We start from the raw sequence: 8,789 nt of genomic DNA, 5'->3' as shown, positions 1-8,789 counted from the left end.
AGACACGTCTTTTTTAATATAATTCTATGTTATTGTTATTATAAAATCACAGGAATAGTAAGGATGCCATGAGAACGTCATTGAATTTAAATGATGATGGCACAAGATTTTAATTACAGCTTGGTACTAGTTACAAAATTGAGAATCTTCTTAAAGTGATTTTAATCAAAAGAACTTGATTGTAGTTTTTTCCTCATTGTTTTGGCATTCCCAACTTAGAAACTGTAGTGTTTAATTGCCGTTTTACTGAGTCCATTTATACACGTCTTTTCAATAATGCTGCATTATTACTGTAAAATGACAGGAATGGTAACAATTTCATGAGAACAGCATAGAACTTTAACGATGGCGGCTTGGAGTATTAACTGCAGCTTGGAACTGGTTAGGAAGCTGAGAATCTTTTTAAAGAGTGATTTTAACGAAAAACTTCTAGAAACAATTCTAACTTGTTATTGATAAACTGCAGATGATTATGCAACTTCAAAATTTTAGATACTAATACATAAAAATAAAAATTATGCCCAATATTACATCCTGTCCTAGAAACTTCAATATATTAATAATAAAGTGTATGAAACTTTGCTCAAATTTACAATTTACAACGTTTTGTAAATTAAGAAATAGTGTATATACTGAAATATCCGTAGTCTAATTACTAATGGCTTATTATTATTACTTATTTTGTCCGTTACACAGGCAAATAGGCTTGCATAAGAAGTACACAATTTTACCGCGGATTTTATATAAAAATCAAACCCTATCATGTATGATTATAAACTGTATAATGGGGACGTTAACAGTGATTACTATGTTTCAATACAGATTGTTTAAATAATTCAGTATTGTGATTCCCATTTCATTCGAATGCTGATACAGCTCTTAATGGAGTAAACAATTTCCTATACATTAATCCACAGAGACCTAAATTTGCATGATACAAACATCAACAGTCCGATACCAAGAAATTGGAAATATCGATTATTCTTCAAACTCAAATTTAGAAGAAGTAATCGAACATAAGGAAGTTAAATAACAGTACGACATTTTGACTAATAAAAATAAATTTAGCTGTTAAATAATAATAATTACAATGTCGTTGTATGGAAAAGCTTGTAATAAATTCGCAAGAACGAATCTCGGAATTGTGCGATAGGTCTGGAATTGCACGTCGGCGGATGAACTCACGAAAACGGCCCGTTTCCGACTCGTGTCGGCTTAGTTACTTCGAAAATTGATTATCGCTTGGCCTGTAATGATCCATTACGCGGGTCCAAAGCGCGGTTCGAGCAGATGTAACGCTGGTGCAAACTGACAATCACTGTCTCGAGCCACGATGAATTATGAGCCGATAATCCACGGTTACCGCGTATCGAACCGTGCAGAATTTACACGCGTTCATAGTCCACTAGGGGCTTTTTCTTCGTGGAACCGTGCCCCGTGTTGAAACGGTCTAGCACACAGAAAAAAACGAGAATTGATGTACAGGCGCAACAAAATTGAAAGAATTTTAAACGGTTATGCGAGTCAGGATTGATACGTAAGCTGGTTCGTAAGAGTTACATTATGGGAATTGTGTAATAATCAGGAAATTAAAAGTACCTGTATTAGGGGTTATTATGTTTCTAACGTAAGTAATTCATATCTTTTTCTACAGGACTGTGTTTAATGTTTAAACAAAGAATGAAATCTTGTATAAAATGGTTCGTTCGTTTTTAAGTCGTATTTTAGAATCAGAATTGTTATTTTATTGTTATGGGTTAGAGTATGCGCCATTGCGTATTGTTCAAATTGTTCCCCAAAGCAACTACCCCTTATTATTATAACTAGTTTTAAGAATCACACGGTTGTGAGAAGTACTGGAAAGATGTATATAATGTTTGCAATGTGTGTTGTCGATAAGTGACGATTAAAATTGTGAAATGTGTACAATATTTGTTTGAAGTATTTATTTAATACGAATTAACTCAGATTAGTTTAAATACATTCCATGTTCCGATTTTTTGCAGTACAACACTTATTCATAGTTCATAGAACTTTTTATCACAGAATTTGTCTGTCCCTTGTATTAAATAAGTTATCTTATAATGAATTATTCACTGTTAAAAATACCGATTTTGAATATATTTTATTTTGTCTTACGCTACTCGTAATTTAATAGAGCATTTTAAAAAAAAAATAATTGTGATGTATCCCCAGTTTTTTTACATTAGTCCATAAAAATGAAAACTTCAATAAAGAACTGCAATCTACTTATTATAATCAAATTAACATACTACGTAATTGGTTGAAAACATACGATGCTTGGAGAAGTAATAATTAAAAGATATTCTCCTCACAAGTGTATAAAAACTCATTTATCAATACCATCATTTAAATATATAAATAATAAACCAAGCACAGATGCGACATATGTAAAAAGAAAAGTGTAAGTAATGCATTAAAATTAGTTAATACATGTATTACTTTCCTTATCATTGGACTGTGAATCGACGACTTTACAAAACAACCAATTAATTACGTATTTCGATCGATAAATTTATTAGTATGTAGCTTTATTCCACTGTATTTTTATACTTCCATGTGTTGTAAATGTCTCCAATGAGACGTTAAAATCTTTGTATCACGACAAGAACCTTCTATAAAACTGCGTATACTAGTTTCGTTAGATATTTTACTATCACACTTCAAAAACAAAAAAAGGAACATATCATTTCCTTCGTTCCAAAAAATTAAAAAACTTATTTGATTTCAAGCCTGAGCCTCAGTTACCACAAATGTCTCTAGATGGCAGCATCAGGCGGATCCAGGCAACGTCAGACAATATTGCGGAAGAAGCTCCGAGTCAACGAACGAATCAGAGAGCAGCGAATCGTGTCGAGCGCGTTTGCATTCGAGGGTGACACGGTCGACATTGAGAAACTACAGTGGTCCTCGCGTGCACCGTCGATAACTGCGTATGCTGCGATACCGACCGTGGCAAATCAGAAAAATAAACTAGCCACATGTTCCCTAGGGAAAACAAATTCAAATCTCATGGAAACGATCGATCCTCTCGATGAATAGAAGATCAGATAAAATATATCCATTTTTTTTAGGACAGAAGAAAACAAGCAAGAAAGCTTTTGCCTTTCTTATTGGAATCTCGGTTTCCTAGAGGAACAAAAACAAACGGAGAAGAAAAACAAAAAGAGTTGCAAGGAAGTGAACTGGCGCCTGGGTCAGTCGCGAATTAGCGGCGTTTAAAAGGGAGGACCCAAGTTTCATTTTTTACGTGTTCGTTTTCTCCCCCGCCGTCCCCTTGGCCAGGCGTCTCGAGTTTAAACTATACTACTAACTAATAGCAGGCCTAGAGTGTGTTTCTACAATGTGGGCACACTGTGCGCCGTGGCCGGGGCAGTTTATCTAATCGTCGGGCCGCAAAAAAGAGAGGCTGCGCACCGCCCTAACCACAGGCCATGGGCCCGCAGGGACTAACATAGTTCCTCGCCTTCCTGAATGTGCGCACGATCATTCCATCCGCGACGACCACCTTCCCTTTTCCCGAAATTTATTATTGCACATTTAATCGTTCGTGCGAATCAAAGACGAACGGCCGGTCGCACGGTCGCAACATCGACCGAGTTACGGGCAGTGGGTCAAGGAAAGGCTTTTTTGGTCAGTGCTACCTAGACTTGCCTCTGGTTTCTCAAGGGGTCATGCTCAGTCAGAAATATTCAAAAAATCGATTTTTCACTTTCTACATTTTCTTTAAGTACAACATCTCGAGAATATTCTGTGCAAGTTTCAAGGTAATCCAATTAAAAATGACAGAGTTACAGGCGTTAAAAAATGAACATTTTATATAAGTGTAAGCTTGACTTGAAATTTTAAACGCGTTTTTCTCGAAACTACATTTTTCAAATCGGTAATCAATATTTCTCGAAAACCACTGTGTCGATTTACATGAAACGTTTTGCGCCTTATTTCAAATCAGAAAAACTTGTCCTTGAACGAAGGATTTTTTTTTTCGTTGTATACTTTTTTTTTAATTGACCAAAAACGAGTGATTTTTTAGGTGAAAATTGCACTTTTTCAGGAAAATGTCCGTCATTTTGTTCCTAATCGATATTTCGAGAAATCCCACGTTCAAGGACAAGATTGGTTCTTCCATTGCATAAATCTTCCTGAATTTTTAATTTCAGATGAACCGTTACGAAGTTAGTGATCACAGCAGACCACTTTTTGTAAAGAGACATCCGGGAGATCGCTCACCATTTATTTACTAATAAATATTTTTAAATAAAAAAATTACCTTATAATCTATAAACTGCAGTCTTCGAAACGCAAACACATTTTTTGAAAAAGGTCTTACAGTTTTCGAGAAAAAAATTCCCAAAGAACACTCTTTTTTCGGCCTCCTGACTAAGCATGACCCCTTAATCAGAGGAATAGTTAAACCCTGATAGGTCCATATTTTTGTATACATAGATGATAATAATATTTGTTCAATAGGCCAAAGAAAGGCTTTTAAGTTGTATTACCTAGGTTTGTCTCTGGTGTCTTGATCAGTGGGATCATTGTACTCTGACAAGATTTCTCGTATATGTGGATGATTACAGTACTTGTTCATCAGTCTCCTCCCTTATGTTTGGACAGAAGACATTAGGTTCTTTCTGAGTCTTCATTAGTGCAATAGGTATCATCATTATTGGACTGTGGATGTTTATGCAGATTCTTCTCTTTGTAGAGAATTGTGTGAAATAAATGACACGGTAGAAACTAACCGTTTGAGATTATTATCCTCAGAAAAAGCTATTTCCATCAGGTTATTTGACTATGTGGCCTACCTCACTGTATCTCGCCTTTTTAAACATACCTACAGGCACACGTTCGCTATCTTGTACAAATAGATTAGTATGCAACCAAATATGGAAACTGATAGGACTAAAAGGTGGGGGTTAGGTAAAATTGTTACATCGAATGACCAAATCAGTTTGATGTTACTGCAATCGATGTACAATGCCTTTTTGTAATTTGTGCTATCACCACAATCATTGACAATGAAAAGTATGTTACAGTTTGGTTGACCAAGTTTTAGATACGTCAGAAAAATGGGTCGAAAAGACAGAAAATCAAGAGAAGACACTGCCTAAATCACTAGGGTTTTCATTCAAAATTATTCGTCGTTAGCCAGTATAACCAATGTCATGACATGACGGAACAAGAGAAGAATTGTGTAAATATTCGATCATTTTTATCAATAATTAAGGAACTACTTGGTCCTGCTGCAAAGTTAAGCTTGTTCTTAAATGAAGTAAATTCTTCTTGAGCAATTTGTTGTTCTTTAAAAATTTAACATGGCAATAACATATTGCATCTCTACATGTTATTAGAAAGAAGTTTCAACTACCATATACGCTAACAAAAACACAACGTCTCTATACTACATACTGATATGAAAATAGATGTCCCTAACATCATTAGGTGTCTTTTGAATGGGCAAACTACTACATATCTATAGATGTTTCGACCATAAATATCTTCAAGTAAATATTATTCCATTAAAGAAATATTAGATTATATATCCATTAAATAAATATCTGTAAATATCTAAAAGAGAAGCATATAACGCATCAGTAACACCAATTGTACAAGAGACTACCCTACCCTGAAGACATATCACGGTATTCATTAGACAGAAGTTGAACGCTACACTGCAATTAAATCAAAACCAACTGCTCCAAGCTACATCCCTGACTGTGCATTACACCAGAAGCGACTCCTACCTTTACGCAATACCACTTTGTACCCATATTTAAACGATGGGAAACATATCAAGCGACTTCTCTGAAAGAAAATTACATATAATGTGGTATATAAATAAAATAGTAGTCGTATTTCATTTATAGTTAAGAACAGTCTCTGAACTTTTGATTAGTGTTATCAAATAATTTTTATTTGGTTTTCGTAAGTACTTTTTGATTTCTTTCACTGTCTAATCAATAATAATAAAAACTTCAATTTCCTTTCGTCTTTGACCTCAGTTCTCACATTTCCAGACATTCTCCACCCGCGACTAATTTTGCATTCATACCTCAAACAACATGCTTACGCCAGATACATTATGGTAACGTAATTTAATGTTCCATACGAAAATTTTATATCGTTTCAGGCACCACATATTTATTACCATTTGTAGCAGGAAAATAAAACGTCTTTTGATCTGATGACCGTGAACTGTCTTCGAAATATATTTCAAATGTGTACTCCATGCAAGTTATGCGTAAAGGTTCCATTTATTTGTTAAACATACAGGTGAAAAAGTATGATATAAAGTGCACTTCAGTTATTCTGTACTTAATCTATCAAAAGTCTACATTACTTCGATCAAGAAATTTTACAGCATTCACTGTATTTACTAAACACAACCCTGTCAATATTCTAGTTCAATTCAGACGCCAAAATATTCCGTATAAAAAAAATTTTCAAAATAGAAATTATCTTTATTGCGACTCGCTGATGAAGCTACCCCTGATGAAGGTAGTTGCAATGCTTATAAAACGTTGAGATAATTTTTCCAAAAGACCACGAGTTACATCCAAAAATCTCAATAATGACAACTGTACATGTTAAAGAATTTTTCATTTCACTTGAATGCTAAAATAACATTATTAAACAATAAAAGGTATAGGAATATAATTGATATTTATTTTCATGAAATTGGAAGTCTGTGTTGCTGCGATAATACCCACCCTCATTCTCTAACATTCTCTGGCATTCTTGAAATAGAAATGAACAAGATATTTTTAATATAATCTATTTTTTCCACTTTATTAATACAAAATAGTGGATCACTTATTCGTACTCCTAATAGGTGGAAGCTACATTTCCTCGCAAAACAAGATACAAACTGAAAATTGTAAACCGGAATTCTACGTTTCGAGACGACAAACTTCCTGAGCGGTCTAATATTTAATTAAATTTTTGCCCGAAGTCCGAGCCTCGGCAATGAAAACAGTTCGGGGGGCAACAAAGCGCTTGACAGGTTCCACGAAATCCCCCCCCCCCCCTCCCAAGTGGTGGGGATGACCCCTGGACAATAATCGTGTAGAATAAGCCAGACGATAATCGATAGGAGTCTGTAATTATAATATTTATGAATTTGTCGTCAAAATACAACTTTTTGTATTCAGTTTAATTGGACAATAAAGTATTCTCAAAGTTTCAAAGAGATTGGTTTTATAATTCCTTCACAATAAATTCCCAAAAATTAATTAATATTTACCCTGTTTACACCAGGCTCCCCTCTTAAGAACCACTGACATAGACGCAGAGATGGGCAAACTCATTACCTAGATAAAAAGTTTCGAATAACGAATAAAAGATAAAACTTCCTTATGAATGAATCGACACTTGTCGAACAATTATTTAATCTCATGAACTGTTTAAAGCCCAAGACGTCACCCTCGGATACTGCTGCTTTTTACTGTGTATTATTCGAATAAAATTCTGCCCAACTCTGCACAGAGGGTTGAAGAGGAACCTACCCGTACCGTCCGAACACCCACAAGAAAGAGGAAATCCCCCCTTCCCCACACGCATGTGCATCGAGTAAGTGACTCCTGGAATTCTACACAGGATCGTCCAGTGTGTACCTGTGGGACTTTGGAGGTCGCGGGGACCCTGTGACCCTTAGATAAGGCTCACGCCCTAATAAGAGGGTACACGGCAAGAAACCGTGAGCGGGGCCGTGGCAGCTTCTCTTCCTTTCCTCGTCTCCCTGTTGCCCCGCAAATCGTAGCTCGAGGCCTCGCCCGAACCGAGAGCGATCTAATCCACCCGAGAAATCTGTGGTTAACGTTTTAGGGGCAGCAAGGGTGGACCCTGGGAGCCCTCACGACATTCCACCGTGCCAACTCCCACAATTGCGAGCTCCTCGCTATAAAACCGCTACCCCGAAATCCCTCGTTCGGAACTGCTCCCATTTTTTGGCTCCGCTGTGGGACCGGGGGTCTGCGGTGAACCTTCGACGTGGAACCAAAAAAAGGGTTCGATGGTTCAAGCGCATTTTTCCGTCTGAATGAACGTAATAATAATAATGATGATGATGATGATACGTCTTTAGTAATAAATAAAGGTTAGCTTGAAGGATAATTTCGTTTAGGTTTCGTTACAGGAATGTCAAGAGTTAACCCGTGATAATCACTCTTCATTCCAGCACCCATTGAAGGTACACTGGTGCGAATCAGGACTTTCAAACTTTAATGTCTTATAACTTCTTTAGTTCCTAAGTCTCTTTTAGGCATAGATTATACAACACATTGTTACCTACAATTGACTGATTATAAATGGATTGTATACTAAAGGGTTATATACCCGTATATCAATAAATAAATAAATAAATAACTCTTAGAAATAAAGAGTAATGTTTAAATAATATGTTTTTGATAGAGAATTTCCTCAGGAATCGATTGGTGACACTCACATTTCATGGAAACTACTATGTTTTTCATGAATGTTAACTAAAGAAAGAAAAGTTTTTTAACCCTCATCGGTCCCCCGTATGCGCACGCATACAATTTTGATCTTTAACCTTGAATAAAATAAAAACGGTTCAGCGGAATGACCTTGTATTTTGCAAAGTAGAATTATTTTGCCTGAACAACCAAAAAACCCCGTTTTTGAATTTGTACCCTTACTGTATTTGCCTGTGCAGTTATAGTTACGAATCGGTCCCTGTGTATGTGCGCGCATACACATAAGCAGGTACCTGGTGTAGTAAATGAATATTTCTGTTTATTGTAATAAAT

The sequence above is a fragment of the Dufourea novaeangliae genome, unplaced genomic scaffold (genome assembly GCF_001272555.1).
Source record: "Dufourea novaeangliae isolate 0120121106 unplaced genomic scaffold, ASM127255v1 scaffold222, whole genome shotgun sequence".
Taxonomy (NCBI): Eukaryota; Metazoa; Arthropoda; class Insecta; order Hymenoptera; family Halictidae; genus Dufourea; species Dufourea novaeangliae.
This window is presented reverse-complemented; position numbering follows the sequence as displayed.